Source organism: Rhinolophus sinicus, chromosome 17 (assembly GCF_057876585.1).
Source record: "Rhinolophus sinicus isolate RSI-liver-muscle chromosome 17, RSI-T2T, whole genome shotgun sequence".
Classification (NCBI taxonomy): Eukaryota; Metazoa; Chordata; class Mammalia; order Chiroptera; family Rhinolophidae; genus Rhinolophus; species Rhinolophus sinicus.
This window is the reverse complement of record NC_142517.1, coordinates 1168415-1187170: the sequence shown is the minus strand read 5'-3', so window position 1 is coordinate 1187170 and position 18756 is coordinate 1168415. Positions and strand designations below refer to the sequence as shown.

The 18756-nt window shown below is 56.0% G+C and overlaps 1 protein-coding gene and 1 pseudogene across 8 annotated transcripts in view; both read left to right on the top strand.

The window, feature by feature from the left end:
- ADARB1 (adenosine deaminase RNA specific B1) overlaps nucleotides 1-18756 on the top strand; it is a 117522-nt gene that overhangs the window by 22053 nt on the left and 76713 nt on the right. The window lies entirely within an intron of this gene.
- Nucleotides 1046-2627, top strand: LOC109436869 (dysbindin pseudogene; annotated as a pseudogene).

Genomic DNA, 18756 nt, shown 5'->3' with positions numbered 1-18756 from the left:
CCCATGTGCACCAGGCACACGGCCCCCTCCCTCTGACCATCCCCCATGTGCACCAGGCACACGGCCCCCGCCCTCTGACCACTCTGTCTGCTTGGGTCCAGCTCCTGGCACATCTTGCTGGGTCTCAGGTCTAACTTTCCCCGTGCTGCTTTTCATCCCTCAAAGGACTGCTGCTGTAAGATGGCCCTGACCCACCTGGTTGTGGAGGTGTCCCCTAGTTTTCAGTTGAGAGGCAGCTAGGGGATGTGGTTATTCGCCCGGTTCTGGAACCAGGCAGTTGGGTTTGGGTCATCCCAGCCCTGCCTTTTACCAACTGTGCAATTTAAGTGTCTGCACCTCGGTCTCCCCTTCTGCAAACTTGGGATCCTGGTACCTCATCCCTGTGAGGATGAGTAGTTGGAGCATTTGGGACAGTGTTGGATAGCAAGTGCTGGGAAGCTCTGCCTGCACCTGGCCGAGCGCCTCCTGAAGGGCGGGTGCCAGGAAGTCACCAGAGGCCCTGACCTTGCGCCTTGCCACCTTTGTCTGGGAAATAGGACCAGGGCAGCTGATTCTCAGTGTTTTAAGCTGACGCCAGATTGGCCATCATCTGGCCATCATCCCTGTAAGGGCAGGAACGATTGACCCCCAATCCAGTGGCAGAGTTTCCCAACAAAACAGGTTCCTCAGTCATTTTTGCAGCAGACAGGTGGAGCCAGAAACGGCTTGTCCAAGCTTTAGAGGTGAAATCTGGTGACTGCTCGGATTGAAATGAAGTGTTGGCTCGCCTGCTAGCAGTGCCCACGTCTTTTCCTAAGGGTGGTTAATTCAGCATTACTCTGAGAGGTGGGGGGACTGGCCAGAAAGTATAATTCCCATGGGAGAGCGGCATTTTCATCACCTAGTTTTATGTCAGGTAAAGCTGAATCTGGACATCCTTTATGCACACAGTAGAACCTGGCTGCTATATTAGGACCTTTTTCTTTACGTTGCTCTATGAGCCTTAAAATAAGAATTTGCCATTTGTGTTCAATGCAAACAATACTGTATCATTTCACGTAAATCAAAGCATAATTGCTAAACACAGTGTGTGCAGCCCAGAGCGTGCAGTGTTTGCTCACACACAGTGTTGTCCTCGGGATTGCTGGGTGGCTCGCTCAGGCGGGTTCTGAAGCCCCGCTGCACAGTGGAGCGGCTGTGACCACGAACCAGAGACCTAGACACGGTGTCTGTGTGTGATGCTTGTATTAGATTTACCGCCCAGAATCCCAGGTCTAAAAATATGGATGGCAAGTAGTCCAAATGTGGATTTATGAAGATAAAAACACCTGTGGAAAAATCGCATAACACATGTGTGAACTTAACGAAGGTGACTCTCATCTTCCCTGTCCACATGCGTGAGTTTACCTGTTTTCCAAACCTCATGTTCAAGATTGAAGAATGTATGTTTTAAAAACCCACCATTGGCTGCGGCGCGAGGGCGAGGGCGAGGGCGAGGGCTGGAGGGGCGGGCTGCCAGTGTGAGGGGCGTGCGGGTGACATGCTGGGGCAAGAGGGTGGAGGTCTGAGACCTAAGGGGAGAAGACACGGTGGCAGCGCTGCTGGAGACCCTGCGTGAGCGGCTGCTGAGCGTGCAGCAGGCTTTCACCTCCGGGCTGAAGGCTTTAAGTGACAGGTCAAAAGAAGCAAAAGTAAAAAGCAAACCAAGGACTGTTTCATGTTTGCCAAAGTGCTATGCTGGACTAGAATTACTTAGCAGCTGTGAGGACACATGGGCGCAGTTCACAGAAGAGCAAAGGAATGTGCAGGTGCTGGAGAGCAGGTGGATAGCAAGGTGGGCCTGCTGTCAGCACGCTGGGGAAAGAGAAGACGAGCCTGACATTTACAGCAGCAGCTTCAGCAGCTGCCAGGTTTAACAGTGGACTTAGGGTCTGTGACAGCAGATCTGACTCAGTTAGAGGCCAGTTTTGAGGAGACAGAAAACCACCTGCTGAACCTGGAGGATTTATGTGCACAGTGTGAATTAGAAAGATACAAACACATGCAGTCCCAACAACTGGAAAATTACAAGAAAAATAAGGGGAAGGAACTTGAAACCTTCAAAGCTGAACTGGATGCAGAGCACACCCAGAAGGTCCTGGAAACGGAGCACACGCAGCAAATGAGGCTGAAGGAGCAGCAGAAGCTTCTGAGGAGGCCGCCCAGCACGCCGTGGGGCAGGACCCCGCCACCGGTGCCCTGCAGCGAGCGGAGAGGCCAGAGCCCCTGGGCAGCGTGTCGCCATGGGGGTGAATGTCGACCTGCTGGAACAGATGGAGCTAAGGGATGTATCCGACCAGGAGGCCCTGGACGTCTTTCTGAATTCAGGTGAAGATAATGCTGTGCTGTCCGCCCTCTTAGGCCCTGAATCCAGTATCTGTCAGAAAGAAATTACTCTTCAGGTTCCAAATCCCTCTGAACTACGAGCCAAGACACCTTCCTTATCCTCTGCCTGCACTGACCCAGCCACCCAGGACCCCAGTGAAGGTGGGGGGTCCCCCATTGTTCAGTCTGACGAGGAGGGAGTTGAGGTGGACACTGCCCTCGCCACTTTACACACCAACGACAGTGACTCCTCAATCTGGGCACTTGCATTTTCTGCCCTCTGAAGGCAGACTCCGCTGTGTGCAGAATCCCACCATGAAGGAAAGTGGTTTTATGGAGGCTCTTGATTTTCACACAATTGCCGATAATTTGTGAGAAACTGAAATAACAGCTAACAGTAAAATTTGAGGACTTTAAAAAAAATAAAAAATAAAAACTCACCATTAAATAATAAGTTATTCACCACATACGGAAATGAAAACCAGCGTTTGGAGATTACATGAGATTCTATGCGTCTAATGTTTGGAGTCAGGTTATAAGCCCGTGCTGCGGGCGTTTCACATGGGGGGGAGGTGTGAAGGAAAGTGAAGTGCACAGTGCTGTCACGGCGCAGGCCCCTGTCACTTACTGTCCCCAGGTCAGTGCAGCCACCAGCTCCTAAGAGAACGACCAGTTTGACAAGAGCTGTGGCCCCTCCTGCACAGAGCAGAGCCGCACCTGACACACTACCCACTCAGCTTTGACCATACATTTAATGAACCCAGGTGAAGCTAAAACACCGTCAGCCGGCTGGGCACCGCTGAGCTTCCATGGCTCCCGAGCCCACCGTGGGCCGCTTGGGGGGCTGCATCTCCGTTCAGTGTGTTGGTGGACTTGCAGGAGGTGTGTCACTTTGCGCCCCCTTGCTCCCAACCAGTCACGGTGGGCTTCTCACTTTGGCTCCGTTTCTATCAGTGAAAGCAAGGAGTGAAGGCTGGCGCTCCATGTCCACGCGTGCGGGGGAGCGGGGAGCCCCTACCCGAGGACCGGCCGCGGGGCCAGCAGGGCGAGCAGGGCCAGCCGTCCGGGCGCGGGGTGCAGGGCGCCGGCTTTGAGCTCGGTGCTGGCCAGGGGCCGGTTCGCCGATGAGTTGCCCTCCGGAATTGGGGTCGGCATCGGCCTGGGCTCGGGCTCCGTGGGCTCCGTGTGGGTCTGCGCGGGCCGGAGCAGGGGCAGCAGCAGCAGCAGCAGCAGCAGCAGCAGCAGCAGCAGCAGCAGGGGTGCAGGCTGGGACGCCACGGCCCTGCGCTCGGCGCGTCCCCTCGCCCCCGTCCTTGGTGCTGGCGGTCGCGGCCGAGTCCTCGTTGGGTCCTGTCCCGTAGACCGCACGCCTGCAGCCCTGACCCCCGCGGGCGGCTGTTAACGGCGGCTCCGGGTGCTGCCCGCGCGCCCGCGCCCTCGAGCCCAGGGTCAGTGCGCGTCCCCGCGCTGTGCCCGCGCCGCCCGACGCTGGCTGAGGGGGCTGGGGGGGGGGGCTCACGAGAGACGCGGGCCCCACCTTCCGGAAACCCCCAGGTTCCACTGTTGTAGCCGCGGGAAGCCTTGCCTCCTAAGTATACGCGCGGAGCTTTTGTTGTAAAACCCGAGGAATTAGGCCTTTTTTTAAGTATCCCTGTGACGAAACTAAAACATGTTTTTGTTAAGGCTTCTCCAGGGTTGTGCTTCCGTGTAACATTTCCTTCCTGTGCTGGAGTTGAAAGGGTAACATGTCTTGAGTAAATCAGGCAGCTTGTGCTTTGGGAAGTTGTGATGGACTTGGCGTCTTCAGCGCTGCGACGGATTTCCTCCCAGGCGGATGGTGCAAATCTCCACTACTGCACCCTTAATACACAGACGCTTGAATTTCTTGGACGCCCATTATGTGAGAAAACCAGAGTCTGCCGGTTGCTAGATGGGAAAAGAGCAGCTTAACTGCCTGTGGGAAAAGCAGCCGCCGCAGTGGTGCACGTTTCGCCAGACCTGGCTGACCCATCTCAAAGCACAAAGCGAGCACTTATGCTTGTTTTTATTCTAAATCAGAATTATTAGTATTATCTTCCTCACTTGAACTTGGTCAATTCTACTTGTTATCAACACAAGGGTTTAAAATAATCGCCCATCATATCCTTGGAAATGCTTTTGCAAGCAGTTCAAAATGAAAAGTTTAGGCTTCTCCCCCCGCCCCACTGGAGGCAGCCCCTGCCCAGGAGTTAAGGATCCAGGGGGAGCAGTCCGTTTCCACAGAACCCATCTGGGCTGCTGTTCCAGAAGGAGCAGGATGGATTCTCCCACAGTTTAGTTTTCAGATATGACTGCATGTCCCATGAAAGGGCATATAAAAAACAAAGGGCGAGGGCTTTTTTCCAGGACATAGGAAATGCCCACGATGAGCCCTGAGCACCTGGCACTGCCCGTGAGGAAGGAAGGGCTCCAAACCAAAACGCGGCACCCACTCAGGGTGTGTGGGAGCCAGGAGCCCGTGGAAGAGCTCCCAGCGGCCAGAGCTGGAGCAGGTCCAGCCTTAGCAGGTTGTGGTGGATTCCAGCCCCGAGTCTAAAATCAACATCCACGCGTCACACAGACGTGAATAAACGACTGACGAGTCCATGGGGAGAAGAGGAAACTCCCGTGCAGACGCTCCACGTGCCTTCTGTGGCCGCCCATCCTCCGGGAGGGGCACACCGTCCCCCTAGGTGTGGGCTGTGCACGGCGACCTCCGGCCACAGAAGACGAGGGGGAAAGAGTGGTGTGGAGTGGAGGGGCTGGACAGACTCCTCTCCACCGGGGTCACGGTCAGCACCAAGGACGGTCATGGTGATGAGACGGAGCCTTGATGTGTGATGGGAATGCACGTGACCTCTGTGGCCTCCCTCCCGACAACCCGTGTCCCCAGTCCAATCACGAGAAGTTATCATGCTGACCCCAGGGGAGGGCCATCCTACAAAATGCCCGACCAGCCCTCCTCACCATGGTCAAGGTCACCAAGGCCATCAAGAAGAGTCTCAGAAACTGTCATAGCCCAGAGGAGCCCTCGGGACACAGCGACCAAATGTCACGTAGTGTCCTGGCTGGGATGCTGACAGGAAAGGACAGTAAGTAAAATCTGAGGACATCTGAATACCCTAGGCCTTATTAGCTTAGTTAATGTGTTAATATTGGTTCATTAATTGTAACATATGTACCGTGTGGATATGTGGGCAATCTCTGTACTGTCGTCTCAGTTTTTCTTCAAATCTAAAATTGTTCTCAAAAGTAAAGGCTACTTTGAGCTATGGTGTTTTTAAAAAGCTAGTAATTCCTTAGAAGTTCCTTCCGTCTCCTCAACCTCTACCCTAAGTACCCCCCTGACTTCCTGGTCACTGTTTCCTTGGTTTCCTCTGTAGATTCATCACACTGTCTGTCACCTAAACAATATATACACCCTCTGGTTTTGCTCAGCAGGCAAAGGTCGCATTGCCAGCAAGCGCTCCTGGCCGAGGCCGGGTCTCAGTGACCGTGGGTCTCGCTCCTGGCCGAGGCCGGGTCTCAGTGACCGTGGGTCTCGCTCCTGGCCAAGGCTGGGTCTCAGTGACCATGGGTCTCCAGGGACTTCACTTGTGAGGGTCCCTCCCCGGGCATGTCTTCACGAGCTCACACGTTGATACATCTGTCAAAGTGAGGGCTTTCAACTGCAGCGAGTCAGGACTGCCGCTGTCTCCTTCCATGTGCCGTCCCTGTCGCCCATCCTGTGCTGGGAGGCCTGGGACCATCTTCCTTAGAAGACGGCCTTGGGCATCATGGGGTCCGCCTGAGAGGAAGACGCGGGTGCTAGGGGTTTTGGTTTGGGCTGATTGGGCTGTGTGTGTTGGTGAGGGGGTGCTTGTGCAGCGGGGGGCCGTCGGGGGTGTGAGCTTGGACTCGAGTCGGCCTGTGCAGCTCAGGCGTCCAGGAGTGGGGCCAGAGGAGAGGGCCTGTCTGCTGTCCCCGCGCACCTCGGGACCTCTGGGCAGCGTCAGGTTCCAGAAAAAACAGGGAAGAGGGGGCAGTGGAGGCGCAAGGGGCTGGACCCGGCGTGGTGGCTCCCAAGGTGGGTTCGTCAGTCTGAGGGGGAGCTGCTGCCAGACTGCTGGCGGGTGGCTGCTGCAGGGCCACTGCAGGGGCCCAGTGTCAGAAGTGACGAGTGGGTGTTTGGGGAGGGGGCACCAGCCTGGGAGGCCCCCTCGTGCATGTCAAACACATTCCTGCAGGTCTTTTGCGGCGACTGCCGGCCATGAGGACTCTCGGGTTTTGTGGCCTGAATGTACAGGTGGCATTTTTCCCTCGGGGAAGTACTCCCACGAGCGCACATATTCTGAGTGTGGAGTCAGAGAACAGGGTGGAGAAACTCACCTGACGGGCTGTGAGTGACTTTTCTGTTCTGTTTTACCGTGCTTCCCCGAAAATATGCCCCATTTAAGATCGTCAGCCAGACGGACACATTTAGTACGTTATGACGATGTTCCAGAAGATGACATGACTGTATTTGAATAAATGTAGATTGTTGTACATGAAAAAAATTAAGACATCCCCTGAAGCGCCCTAATGCGTCTTTTGGAGCAAAAATGAATATATGACCCAGTCTTATTTTCAGGGAAATGCGGCAGAATGCGTCATTGATCCTTTGCGTTTTAATACTCGAGTGATGTTTGTAGAGGAGCATTTGGGTTCATTTTGTAAGTGTGGTGGAAGACACGACAGCCTGGTTCCGTTTCCCTCCGATACCCACAAGGCTCGCCCCTCTGCTCTCCGGCCGCCGCGGAGGTCCTCGGAGGTCACATTAATGGAATATTGTAAGTGACACAACACGTAAGCGTTAGCCCTACCGAGACAGTGACCCATCTGGACATTGTGCACATAAAAGACCCTAACGTCACTCCCAGACCCCGTTGAACTCACTTCATACCAGTGTCTGTCTCCGTGGCTGCGTTTCCAGAGCCGGCTTCTGAAAGCATCCGGGGCTGTGGGGACCTGTGGGACTCACCTGTCCTCAGAAGCGCTGAGCTCCGCACTGCGCGGGCTTCTTTCCCACAGGGTGCCCACGATGGGGGCTGGGGCCGAGAGCGCTTCCTCGCTGGTCCAGCGTTTTGTTGGCGACCCTGCTGTCCTGTTCTGTAAGCGGTAGCAGCAGGCTGGTGTGGAAATGCTGTGGTGTCAGAGCGCTTCGTTTTTCCCCCTTTCCACAGCAGTATTAATTCCTTTCTTTTTCTTTATTGCAATTGAATCCTGTAAGAACAGGCTTATGAAATCCCTCGGGAGGTTTTTACAGGTCTCTTTCTCCACTTGGCTATGATACCTGTTGAGTTTAAAGCCCTGTCCTGAAGTTTCACAAAGCCCCTCCCTGTGCCCAGTGTGGTTGTGGCGTGTTTATGTCACAGTGCAGACCAGTGTACTAAGCACGAGCGTAGTCTGGCAGTGAATTTGCTGTTCTAAGTGTGTTCGTTGTCATTTCTGCAAATCATCCTGAGTGGGAACCAGAGGGGTGTGTAGACGTGAGCACGGCCGTACCTGCGTTCAGTTCCTGATGTGGGTCCCCACAGTAAGTCCTGGAGAGCACTGGGGAAGCCACTGGGCTCTGGTGCTTTTCTGTCCCCCTTGTCTCTTATTCTCCTAAAAATGAGTGGCTTGGGAATCCATCAGAACAACAAATTAACAAAGAATGAATTTTCCTAGCAACATAAAAGCATTTAGCCTACTTTCTTTTCACAAGCCATGCTTAGTGCTGTCTGTGATAGGTTAGGGCCCTTCCGGTCGGGGGCACAGCAGGCCCGAGGTTAGCGAGATGGAAGGGGTCATGTGCAAATGCAAATTCTGCACACAGCGAAGGGTACCATGGCCACGGTACATGATGGGTAGAACATGCAAGGCGTACGGTAGGGTTCGGAGATGTGTTTCCCATGTATACCACATTCTAATAAAAGAACATTCAGATATCTATAAGTCTCTTTTTCAGGATCCACACGTCAGTCATTTAGCTTGTCCTAGAAGGAAGTTTTGTTTTCCTCTGTGAGAGAAGTCTTATCGGAGGTTTAAATAAGGACAGCAGGGCAAAGAAAGCTTTGTGGAGAATGCAGGTGGCAGAGTGAATTTCTGGGTGCGCTTTGCCCCCACCCCCAAAGCAGGAGTAGGTGCTGGACCTGCAGGCCTGGGGGGGGGGGGGTCAGGAGTTGTACAAACACAGATGTGTGGTTTAATTAAAAATTATAAAGGGGACCTAATGTTCCCACAGCCAGGATCCGAAAAGGACAAGAGACAACAAAGGCATCACAGTTTAACTAGAAGAGGTAAAATAATGTGTTTGCCATCTGCCCAGAAAGGTGGGCAGCAGTGCCGTCCGGGGGTGCTGTCTGCGGGTGGGGTGTCTTGTAGCTGCGCTGCCAAGATGGCCACCACGTGAGAGCACAGCCCCAGGGCAGCAGATAAAACAGCTCAGACAATGAAAGAATTTGCTGGGGTAGCAGAAATATAAAATTAATATGCAGGCATCAGTGATAACTTTCATATACACAGAAGAACCCGGTCAGAAGATATTATAGAGGAGACGCCATTTACACCAACAACAAGAAAGTACTTAGGAATAAACGTAATAAGTACTGCTGTTCAAAACTTAAGTGAAGAGAATTCTAAAAAACTTCTCAAGAAAGACACAGGAGCCTTGGCAGATGGAAGGGCTTGGCTTATTCTTGCTGAGGATGTCCCGGCTCGTTAAGACGGCAGATCTCTAAGTCAATGGACAAATGTAGTGGGATTCCAGTAAAACTAGGAACACAAGAGTCATTTCTTCCCTTGGGCTGCACATGATTATAAAATTGACAGAAAAGCGAGCATGCCTAAAGACCTAGAAAACTCCGAAGAGACGGGGCCGTGCTGGGGAGACCAGCCCCACAGACACTGAAACGCGTGGGCATGACGTGGGGACGACCAGGCGGACAGTGAGTTCAGGATAAGCCCAGATCAGAGGGGATTCTGGTGTCTGATTTGGCAGGTTCCCAAATGGCCAGGTCAAGGTGAGCTTTTTAAGAAGGGATTTGGGGCTGACTAGACACCGTGAGATTTCTCCCTCACACCACATGCAAGAACATGCTCCAAATGGGTCAGAGAGCTCAGTGTAAAGGGTGACCCCAGTCAGCTGGCAGACAAAACCAGGGACCAGGACCTGTGTGTTGGGAAAGGCTTTCAAATTGTAACTCAAAATACAGGTTCAACAAAAGAAGATGGGCACATTTGACTACATTTAAAAAACTACAATGAAAAGCTGGCTAACCCAAAACAAAATGACAAAACAACAACAAAACACTATGAGTAGGGTCTGAAGTCAGAAAGATCAATTGGGCGAAAAATCTTTGCAACATATCAGAAATTTGCCCTTTTAAAAATGGCAGGGAAAAAAAGGACCAAGATCCTGTAGGAAAACAGATGACATAAACAGACACAGACACGCACACACGGTCAGACATATGCAGACATGCACGTACACACGTGCACACAGACGCATGTGCAGACATTCAGGCGTGCGCGCGCGCGCGCACACACACACACACACACACACACACACCCCCCGCCTTTCACCGAGATACCATTTCTCACACATCAGATTGGCCCAGTGCAAAAGTCGTGAAAGCTGTCACTCTCGCCCCGCCTGGTTGAGACGGCGTCTCAGTGAAGGTGAGGTTTCTGCAGCCCTCAGAGCGTTAGCGTTTGGGGGCTTCTTCGTGGTACCTGCCATGGCCTTTATACTGAAGCCCCCAACTCCTTAGGTCCTGGGTTCTAATCCCACAGAGTCAGTGGTTCCTGGATTCTGATCCCACGGAGTCAGTGGCACCTGTGTGCACAGCAGCGGTTACCCTCTGAGCCCCCGTGGCTCTTCGGGACTTGGGCCATTTGTCCTCCCTCCACACCTGCGGGTATTGGATCGAGGGGTTGCGCTGGGGCAGCTCGGTACTGCTTACGGAGCTCACACCCTCCCGAGGACACGGAGGAGGGAGGGGCTGAGAAGGACGGTGCCCTGTCTGTGCAGGCTCAGGCCGTGTGGGCGCCGTCAGCTCGGCGGGCCGCCCTCTGTGGGAGCGCCCTGCACACACCACGGAGAGTGTTGGCTGCACTCGACTGAGTGTGCCAGGAGTGTGAACTGCTCAGGCAGACATGATGACGCACAGCAGAGCCACCGGCAGGCAGAGCTTGTGCCCGGTGCTGTGCCAGCCCCTTCCGCTGCCGAGCCACGGCCCCTCTGCCCACCGTGCACTGTGCTCCGCTCCTGGGTTTCTTTGAAGGCTGACCTGTTCTGATTTGAAAACCAATTGTATGGTTCCTGATGTGGACCTAAGGGCACGTGGTTGTCCCTCTGCTTGAGGGGACACAGAGCTGACCGGGGTGCAGGGACCATGGCAGCGTTGGGGCCACTGCCAGGCCACTGTGCCTAGTGGGGCAGCACGGGGGTCCGGGCCAGGCCCCCTTCCAGGCTGGCACTGCTCGCTCGCTTACAGGTGGGTGACAGGAGAGCCAGTTTGGGTCCTGCCGGCGCCTGTGGCTCCCGGGGCCCTGGCTCTCAGGTGGGGGGACAGCTTTGCCTCAGGCAGGTCTCTGCAATGGGACAGCAGCCGCCCGGAGAATGAGGCAATGCCAGGCTAGTCAGTGCCTGGCACGAGGGGGGCCTGAGGCTGCACTGGCTCCTCAGATAGCCTGCTGGAGGTTTGCTCACATGGATGGCCAGCCCGCCCCCGCCCCCATTTCTCCGTCGGGTACCACTCAGCCCCTTTCCTGATTGCCACAGCCCCCTCCTCTTGGACCAGGCCCACATGGAGGCTGTTTGTGCGTAAGAGGAAGCCATCACTTAGCTGGATCACGGGCCTGGCTGGTGAGCACTTGCCTCCCTCCTCCCTCCACGCGCCCCTTTGAGGCACCTTCAGGCCATGTGGTGTCCTGCGGGTGCTGGCGCTGCCAAGCCCTGGGCGGCCTTGAGTCTGGTGGTCGAGGCCTGCAGGGCTGGGCTGCCCTGGCACGGGTAGCCCCACCTTACAGACTGCTGGCACGGGCTGATCGGAAGTGCCGTGCTCTTCTCCCCTGGTGTCTTCCTGTTCTGTGTGCAAGGCCTTCAAGCTTCGTTCCGTTCTGGGGGCGTCCAGAGAGCCAGCAGAGATGCCTGGTTATGAAGTGGCCCTGCTGAGGGCCTGCAGACCCTCACTGGTGCCGAGACCGTGATCACCTCCCCGACTGGCCTGGCCGTGAGAATGGAAGTGACATTTAAAGCAGGACCACTAGGCCCATATGGCTGCTTACATTGCAGTGAAATAGAAATAAAAGCCCATTCTCTCAGTCGCATGGCCCCAGCGGGCAGCTGTATTGGGGGACAGCACAGGGCCAGTAGGCAGGTGGCGCTGGTGCCGATGGAGGGCGGCGCGCGGCCCGCTGTGGCCCGTGTCCTGCGTTCTCTGTGCCATGGCTTCTCACACCTCTAGCTTTTTCTGTTACAAAACTGTTGTGGGGCCAGAGCCCCAGAAAGTAGTTTACAGGCTCTCGTCCTCACGTGGAAAGGTGCTGGCTTGAGTAGTGAGTGGCCATCGGCTGTGGCCGGTTAGCCGATTGGCCACTAGTGTAACTGCTGCGGCTACGGAGGAGAGCCGAGGAGCCGTGGAGAGCCGAGGATTGCCGAGGAGAGCCGAGGATTGCCGAGGAGAGCCGAGGATTGCCGAGGAGCCGTGGAGAGCCGAGGAGAGCGGAAGAGAGGAGAGGAGGAGAGTCTAGGAGAGTGGAGGAGAGTCGTCAGTCGGTTGGCGGAAAGGCGGACGGCAGGTCGCGGGTCCGGTGGGCCCAGCCTCCAGTGAGACCATGGTGGTATGACTCCCCTACCTATGGCTCCTTGGGTGTTCCTTTTTGGCCGCACCATATCCTGCATTCTTGTGTGGGGAGCAGGAGCAGAGACCCCGCAGGCTGCCCGCTTGAAAAATGGCGCAGCGAGCAGGGTCTCCGGCATGACAACTGTGCTTCAGGGTAGACAGTTCAGACAAGGAAAAGAAAACAAGTCGTCTGGGCACTCAGACGCTCTCCAGAGCTGTCCTGCGGTGGTATCCTCACGCATGGGTGGGCGTGTCCTCACGCACGGGTGGGCGTGTCTCACGCATGGGTGGGCGTGTCCTCACGCATGGGTGGGCGTGTCCTCACGCATGGGTGGGCGTGTCCTCACTCATGGGTGGGCGTGTCCTCACTCATGGGTGGGCGTGCACGGTAGACGTTGCATGTGTGCGCGCACGTGATCACGGCACCGGTGGGCGTTGCTCCACCCACGCAGCGCGGCCCCGCCCCCTGCTGGACGGGCTCTTCGGGCGTGTGGGTGGCCTGAGTGAGCTGGCGGTTCCAGGCCGGCTGTGCGGACCGAGTGTCGGGAGAGCTGTGCGTCGTAGGCTTCTGTCTGCGGGAGTAGAAAAGCCCGCTGGGTTCCAGTGTGTGTCTCCCTGAAGGTGACGGAGTTTCCGCGGTGGATCGTTCCATCGCGAGGCGGTCTGTCGGTGCGCAGCTTCCTGCTGCGCCCGGAGGGTTCGGTTTCCCGTCGTTACAGACACGCTTGAGGCCAGACGCGCTCCGCTCCTGCCCCGCAGCGCTTCCCCCACGAAGCTTTTGAACCTTCTGCCCCGTTCGCTAGTGCAGGGGGAAGACGAGCTCAAATTCATCAGTTTGCTTAGTATTTATTTTTACGTGACCTTTCTCACTTCCAAATTTTGAGAAGAAAATGTGCGTTTCTTTTCTCGGCATAATTTTCTTCCTTGACGAGAAGCCCCTTCCCATAACAGACTCTGAAAGTGGGGGATTAACGTGAGGGCCGCGCGGCCAGCACTGTCCATCCACGGAACAAACTTGAGGGTGTTAATCTGTTGCCGTGCGAAGTAGCTGTTAATTCCTTCTCCAGCCCACGTGGAACCAGGACACGCGTGTCCCGAGTCATGGTTCCCGGACGGACGCGGGTGGGGTGCGTGCGCGGAGCGCGTTGCTGAAGGCGCGGGGGAGGCAGGACGGAGCGTTGCTCTCGGTGGTTTCACTGACTTTTCTTCGGGAGGGAGGGAAGCCCCGCCCCCGAGCGGGCCCTGCTTTAATGTCCAGGCGATTGAGCGCCTCGCCGGGGGCAGTTTGAGGCCGAGCGGACTCGCCGAAGCGCCCCTGCGCCCCCGGACGTTCTCCTGGCCCAGGGGTCGCGGGCGTTCACGGCACCTCCAGTGTTTCTGGTGACCGCTGCTGTCGGGATTCGTTTTACTCTGAACAGTGGGTCATGAATGGTTGCCATTATCTTAAAGGTGGTAAACATGAAATGAAATGTCGCGGGCCGGGTGGTGGCAAAGCCCTGCGGCCCCGCCCGCCGCCGCAGGTCGCACCCGCCAGGTGCCCAGGTGGCGGCCCGCGGGCTGCTGGGGGCGCAGCGCTGACGTCGGTGTTCCCGGCCCCCAGCCCCTGGGGTCGCGGTGCTGCGGCCTCTGCGGGCCGCCTGCTCGTACCTTCTCCTTCCTGCTCAGCAGCTGCCATGGCTAAACGGCGCGTTTTAACCGGTGTTGAGGACACACACACTCACACGTGCGCGCGTGCGAAGTGCGCAGAGCAGACGTGCTGCTCGGCCAGTCAGCGCAGCGTGAGCTTCTGTGGGACCCCACGGGAAGGGACGTCACTGCCAGCCCCCGAGCCCGCCCAGGGTGGACCCTGCGGGTGTCCCCCACAGCGTCCATCTGTTTTAAGTTTCTGTACGCTCATTCAAAAAGTGCATTTTTGTGTCTTTCTTTTGTTCAGAGCTGTGTCCCAGGCTCCCTGTGGGGTTCAAGTTTATTTTGCTGCTCTGTGTCGTATTCCCCCTTCGGACCCTATTGTACATTTATTCATTCTGCTGCGGACGGACACTTAGGCATGTGGGGGCAGTTACGAGTAAAACTGCTGTGGCCACTCTGAGCCGCCTTTTTGGATAAAGAACCACAGGCCTTCCCGGGTGGCCATAGAGGCATGGATTCCACATCAGTGGGCAGTGCTGGCCTGTGGCCGGTGGGGCTCTCAGGCTCCCACCCCACTGGGCACCATGGTCTTGTTAGCCTTTGCCGTTCTGTGGGCACCAAAGCTGTTCTGTGCGGTTCTGAGCGTCCTCCCCGATTGCTAATGACATCGAGCATTTCCTTTATGCAGAGTGACCACTGGAACTTTTGCAGCACCTTGTACTGTGCCCAGCCAAAGGCTCAGGTCACCAGGGAAAAAAACGGATACAGGGACAATGCTCTCTGCCACAGCCCCTGTCACACCTCCATCTTTTTTTTAAAGAAAAAAGCCCTTGTTTCCCCCTTGTAATTTAAAGAAATTGGCTCATTATTTCTGAATTCTACCACAGGTGTCTTTTCTGGAGGTGGCTGTTTTATTTAGCTCTTAAAAAGGCATAAATGCTTCATAACCTTAATATCCGTGTGGCAAGTTCCCTGGGGACACGTCCAGGCTCCTGGCCGCCTCTTCCCCGCTGTGGCCTCTGGGACTCCCGCAGGCTCCCCACCTGTGGCTCCTGGCAGGGCAGCAGGGGCCGGACCTGGGCAGCAAATCTTTCTGTCCCTGTTCCTCCTGTGCAGAGCTGCTCGGTGACACCCCATTCTGTGCTGAATTGAATTAAGTGGGGGAGGGGACAACAACATGGGGGTGGCAGGGGGATGTGGACCACCCACATTCCTCTTGGTTGGTCTGCCGGGGGGTGAGGTAGGGAAGGGAGGCGCCGCACCCTCTGCAGACATTCTCTGTGGTTTCGGGCGCTGGCTGTTAAAGCAGATGACCATGCAGTTGACTGCTTGAGTGGGGACACTTTTGAGAGTGCAAGGGCCTGCGATTACCAGATGTCCTGAGCAGCGTGGACCCTAAGTTACAATCCCAAAGGCCAGAGCATCCAGGAGGGTGCAGGATGAGTAATAAGAGGACCCACGTGTCCCCTGAGCCGCAGCCCAGGGGGGCCTGCGGGGCCCTGAGCCACTGCACAAACGGGCCCTTTGGGCACGTGTGTCCCCTGAGCCCCAGTACAAACGGACCTTGGGGCACGTGTGTGTCCCCTGAGCCACTGCACAAACGGGCCCTTTGGGCACGTGTGTCCCCTGAGCCCCAGTACAGACGGACCTCGGGGCATGTGTGTCCCCTGAGCCACAGCCCAGAAGGGGCCTGCTGGTTAAGTCTTTACCCCTGAGCCACTGTGCTGATGGGCCTGTGGGAAGATGGCTGGAGGTGGAGGCAGGAAGTCTCAGTATTTCACGCCACATCTTCTTACTGTGCAGTTTTATTCGTCCTTGAAAAAGGAAATGTTCTTGCTTTGCTGAATGCCTTTCCTCGGGCTATTTGGGGCAGTAAAATGTGATGATGTGACTTAAAAATATTTTGCAAAATGTGAATTACTCACCTTGGCCTGAGCTCTTTCTGTGTCCCTCCATAATGGGCGCGGCACAGCTGTCTTGGGACTGCTGTCCTTGGTTCTGCCCGGAAGCGCCCAGCCCAGGTCTATGTGACCGCTGCCCGTCCTAGAGGGCCCGCCGAGGGACAGCAGCGCCGCTGAGTTCTTTAACTCGTCACCGTCACGGTGGCTCCCGGCTGCTGACCAGCCCTTCCTCGGCGTGAGCACGGCCAGCTCAGCCTTCCACTCCACACTGGTTTTTCAAAGATTTCAAACTGGAAGTCACAGTTGCCTTTCACATTTGAAGCCATATGCCCATGTCACATATAAGGACATTCATATTTAGTTAAAAGTACTTCTAAAGCTGCTCAAGTTGCACAATTTGTTTAGACACTGAGGAGAACCATGTGACGTGACATGGTGGCATAAAGCTTTCCTTTAGTGAATATTGGGATTGGAGACATACCCTCCGGACCAGCTGGGGGATTACTGGCTGGGCACGTGTCACCAGGCTGCGCTCAGAGGTTTTCCCGGTTCCGCCCTTAAAAGGCTGACACCTTTGACATGGAGCACACAGCCGGCACGTGAATAGCAGTAGGAGGGGCGCCATTTGTCAGGCGTGTCAGGAGCAGGATACGCATCTCAGCACCTGCACTGGGAACCCCTGGCAGGTACAGGACATCCGTGTGACGCTGTCCCACAGAGGCACAGACGGCCACAGGGTGCACCTCAGGACAGCGCTCATTTTATGCAATGGTGTGAAGAGGTGCCATCTGTCCTCACCGGCACAGGGCGGTCTGGGCGCTGGGCGGCCGGGCGCGCTTGCTGCCAGGGCTGTGCCTCTGCGGGGTCTTCGTGCTGGAGGGTCCCTGAGCTGCCGCAGTGCTGAGACACAGCCGGCTGGTCCACGTCCTGCTGCTCAGGAGCGTGTCGGGCGCCTGCCAGCCAGGGACCTGGCCGCGTGGACCTGGGAGTTGCCGTCTTCACCCGAGGGTTCTCGAGGCCGCCCAGAGCAGCCAGCGCCCGTCCAGCACCCAGTCTGTGCCGGGAGCTGGGCGGAGCCTTTGCCTGGACTCCTTATTCAGTCCTCGTGCAGCCCACGTAGGTGGCACTGTCACTAACCCTGGTTCCCCAGGGAAGCCCGAGGCACCGGCGGAGTGGAGCCTGCCCAGTCGTCCCTAACCCGGGCACGTGGCACTGTGCAGAGGTCGGTGGGCTGTCTCGCCAGGGAGTGAGTGGGTCCTTGAGCCCTCGTTCACCACAGCAACACCAAAGCAGGGTGATCTTTGGGGGTGCATGCCCCCCAGCTCTGTAGCCCCCTGTCCACTCACAGACAAGCCCCATAAGGGCCCAGGAGACAGATACTGTGACCAGTCATCTGCGGACAAGCAGTATTTTGTACTTAGTGCTAGTCCTTTATCCCAGAAATGCAGAAACACGTGCTTTTGGACATTTGCTCTCACCTGTTGGTGGTCAGGAGGCAGAGTCAGTGAGTCGGGGACCCACTGTCATGTGTCAGAGCTCTGTGCACCCTGCTATCCTCGTTGGGCCTTCATGGCCAGGGCAGTGGACAGCTTTGCAGGGATTCTGGGTCATCCAACCCTGATGGGCTACAGCCAGAGAGAGGCCCCTTACAGCTCACGTGCCATCGTCAAGGACCTGGCTTCCCGTGGTCACTTGCACCGTGACCTCCGCCCCTTTCCTGCAGCTTGGGTTCTGAACTTGCCGTATTTATGATGTGAGTTTAATAGTCGAGATGTCTTTTGTTATTTGCATCAGTGAAAGTCAAGGATTCTTGCAGGAGTCCTATGCTGTTTCTGCTTTCACGTGTGACACACGTAAGGAATTGCTCCTTTGCTCTAAAACGCCAGTGTGTAGCCTGCGGTTGTGTCACACACAGAGTCATAGTGGTGAGTCCAGGAGCCGAGGCCTTGCCCAAACGTCTCAGCTAAATCTGGGGCCAGCGTGTCCGCCCAGTTAGATATTAGGGACACCGACATACCCTGCAGGGGTCTCTGTTTATTCCTTTCTGTGACGCCCAAACCTGAAGAGATGTGTGTTCATTAAACGACTTCACTTTTGTCCCTCTCTGCGTCAAGAGCTGCGGTTTTGCTGCTGGAAACCAAGCCCTTGGCACCAAGTGTGCACTGGGGGTGAAAGGTACACGCTCTGAGGGGTGCAGATTGAGTCACCTCCCGGGTCAAAGCCCCTCGGGGCTCAGCACAGCACAGCTGCATGTTTGAGCCGCTTTTCTCTTGTAAACAGGGTCAGTCTGCGAACTGGCCTTGCCTGGGGTGGAGGGCACCTGGCAGGGCTGCGCCCAGGCCCTCTGGCAGGTGCGGTCTCCATGCGTCTGCCCTTTGCCTGGGTTCCATGTCTTCCACGAACAGTTGTTATGTTTCTGAGTTTCTTTTAAGAGAGTTGACATTTTGTTCAAAACAGAATGTGCTCCTCGCGGACTGTGTGCTTAGCTGAGAGGCAGCCCCGGACGAGGAGGCAGCAGCCGCGGGGCGCTGGGCGGCGCGGGCCTTTCGGGACCCCCCTCCCCCGCAGGGCTCCCCGTGCATTGCTGTGGGCCTCTTCAGGCTGCTGGAAGAACACGTGGGACCGTGAACACATGGCAGCTGCACGTGGAGAAAGGGCTCATGTCTCGATTTTCACTGTTTAATGACACCTTCCTCAAGGTCTCGTGGACAACGTCTCCTGCCCACACTGGTGCCCAGGAGCAGCACACAGCTTGGTGGCATTTCTTGGACCTCTTCTGGGGTGAATGAAAGTGACCTGGCTCTTCAGAGTGCCACTGCCGGGCGCTCTTCTCCGAGGGACAACTCCCTGCTGCCCTCTGGTTCATTCTTCTGACGTCTGTGTTCACTTTCTAGGCCAGCTTTTTGGGCGTGTGAAAGTGTTGTGTGTGTAGGAAAAGCATGGGCAGGTGCATACTAAATAGTGAATGTGATATGCGTGGGTTCCTGTGACGTGCGTGGGTTCCTGTGATGTATAAG